At 38.3% G+C, this 2,404-nt stretch overlaps 1 long non-coding RNA gene across 1 annotated transcript in view; it reads right to left on the reverse strand.

The window, feature by feature from the left end:
- The window catches only part of LOC144243343 (uncharacterized), a 115,158-nt gene that overhangs the window by 5,158 nt on the left and 107,596 nt on the right, over positions 1-2,404 (reverse strand). The gene's annotated exons all lie outside the window — the stretch shown is intronic.

The raw sequence follows: 2,404 nt of genomic DNA on the forward strand, positions 1-2,404 counted from the left end.
AAAGCTAGTAGCTTCTAGGATTGTGTTCTGTGCCCATTTATATTTTGGAAATTCTCAACAAAAAATAAAAACCTAAACATGCTTCTTTAGGGCAGAACTTCTCAGATCTTTTGATATGCTGATAAAAGGAATATCTAATATGGAGACATAGAAAGCAACAGTTTTAAACTTATTTAATTATGGATTTTTTGCTGGTGGTGGTGGTGGTGGTGGCATGCCCATTAGCATCATGAGGTTTAACAAGAGAATTTCAAAAGCACCGTCTTAGAGGCATAAATGACCCTGTGTCCCAGTTACAATATCATCACCAAATATTTGAACATAAGTTATGTGTAAGACCATGGCCCAGGCAGAAGCCTGTTTCTCGGGAGCTAAGGAAGTAGATTCTCCTGTCTTGTTCCAATTCTTTCCATGAAGGGTAGATATTTGAAGGGTCAGGTCAGGCAAAGCAGAGGAACCAATTACTTAGTTGTTTTCACTTCATCACGGAAGTCAGGTGGAGATATAAAAAGTGCGGTTAAATCCTCCAAAGCACCTTCCTGTCCATTGCTGCAGACAGTTTTCCTAATGCTTTCTGGGCCCTTTCCTGTCCAATGTGCAGCTAGCCTCCTCCAATGTGTCCTGGCTCTTCTACTTAGCTCTGTACCTCACTTGCAAGTGGATGTTCCAATATTTAGGTCCAAAACTTAGAGAGGGAACCCATGGCCCGTGAAGGCAGATGTGGTTAAGTAGTCTGCTGTGGTGCCTCACTGTGACGGAGACCTCTGCTGTCTCTTCTTAGTCAGAGACCAGCTGTACTTCTGATGCCCTTCAGGGCTGTGAACATAATATGGGAAACATTCTGTGATATGCCATCTTTCTGCTTGGCCTTCCCCCTCGCCACCCCCATCCCTGTCCAAGGGTTTCATTTTACTTACATTTACTAAGTTAACTCAATTTATGTTTGTTAATGAAGGTTGGAAACTTTGTCCAACAAAGAGATGTCCCTTTTGATTGGTAATGCATTCTCAAAACAATTTAGTCACAAGAGAGAATATAAATATTTCTCTATATTAATAACATAGGGAAATCTAAGGCAGAATCTAGATGTAAACTAATAACTTACTATTTCATTGCATGCCCTTCAAACCCTTTAAAATAAATTGGATTGGAGTCTTGTCTTTTAGGACAATAATTATTATTTTCCCCATTGTGCAGAAGGAAGTGAGTCTACAAAAAAGTCTATAAGACTCGCCAGTGAGATCAAGCTGTTTTAGAGTTTGGTCATTGAACATCAAAAACAGCTGCCTCCCCAAAAGAGTGTCTTCAACAAATTGTATTGGGAAAACTGGATGGCCACATGGATGATAATGAAACTGAAAGACAATGAACCTGGACCCGTTTCTTACACCATACACAAAAATAAACTCAAAATGGATTAGAGGCCTAAATATGAGGCCTGAAATCATAACATTTCTAGAAGAAAACAAAGACAGTAATATCTTTGACATCAGCTGTAGACACATTTTTCTAGATGTCTCGTTTAGCAAGGGATACAAAAGCACATTTAAATGACTGGGATTACAACCAATTAAAGTCATTGCACAGGGAAGGAAACCACCAACAAAACTAAGAGACAACCTTCTGAAGGAGAGAAGATATTTGCAAATGACATATATGATAAAGGGTTAATATTCAAAATCTATAAAGAATGTATACAATTCAACACCAAAAAACCAAGTAATCCATTTGAAAAAGGGGCAGAAGACATGAATAGACACTTTTCCAAAGAAGACATGCAGATGACCAACAGACACATGAAAAGAAGCTCAACATCATTCATCACAGGGAAACGCAAATCAAAACAATAAGACACTACCTCACACCTGTCAGAATGGCTACCTCAAAAAGACAAGAAACAAGAAGTGTTGGTAAGGATGTCGAGAAAAGGGAACCCTTATGTGCTCTTGGTGGGAATGCAAGCTGGCACAGCCACTGTGGAAAATATTATGGAGGTCCCTCAAAAAATTAAAAATAGAATTACCTGTGATCCAGTAATTCCACTACTGGGTATTTACCCAAAGAAACCAAAGCACTAATTCAAAATAAAACATTTGCACGTCTACGTTTATTGCAGCCTTATTTATAATAGCCAAGATATGGAAGCAACTCAAGTGTCCATCAATAAGGAAATGGATAAGGAAGATGGTGTGCATATATACAATGAAATATTCACTGCCATAAAAAAGAATGAAATCTTGCCCTTTGCAACAACATGGATGGATCTAGAGAGTATGATGCTAAGTGAAGTCCATCAGATTTCACTCATCTGTGGAATTTAAGGAAAAAACCCAAATGAACAAAGGAAGAAGGAAACAAAGAAACAAACAAAAACACCCAGACTCTTAAGTATAGAGAAGTTAAG

The sequence above is a fragment of the Crocuta crocuta genome, unplaced genomic scaffold, assembly GCF_008692635.1.
Source record: "Crocuta crocuta isolate KB4526 unplaced genomic scaffold, BGI_CrCroc_1.0 scaffold27, whole genome shotgun sequence".
Classification (NCBI taxonomy): domain Eukaryota; kingdom Metazoa; phylum Chordata; class Mammalia; order Carnivora; family Hyaenidae; genus Crocuta; species Crocuta crocuta.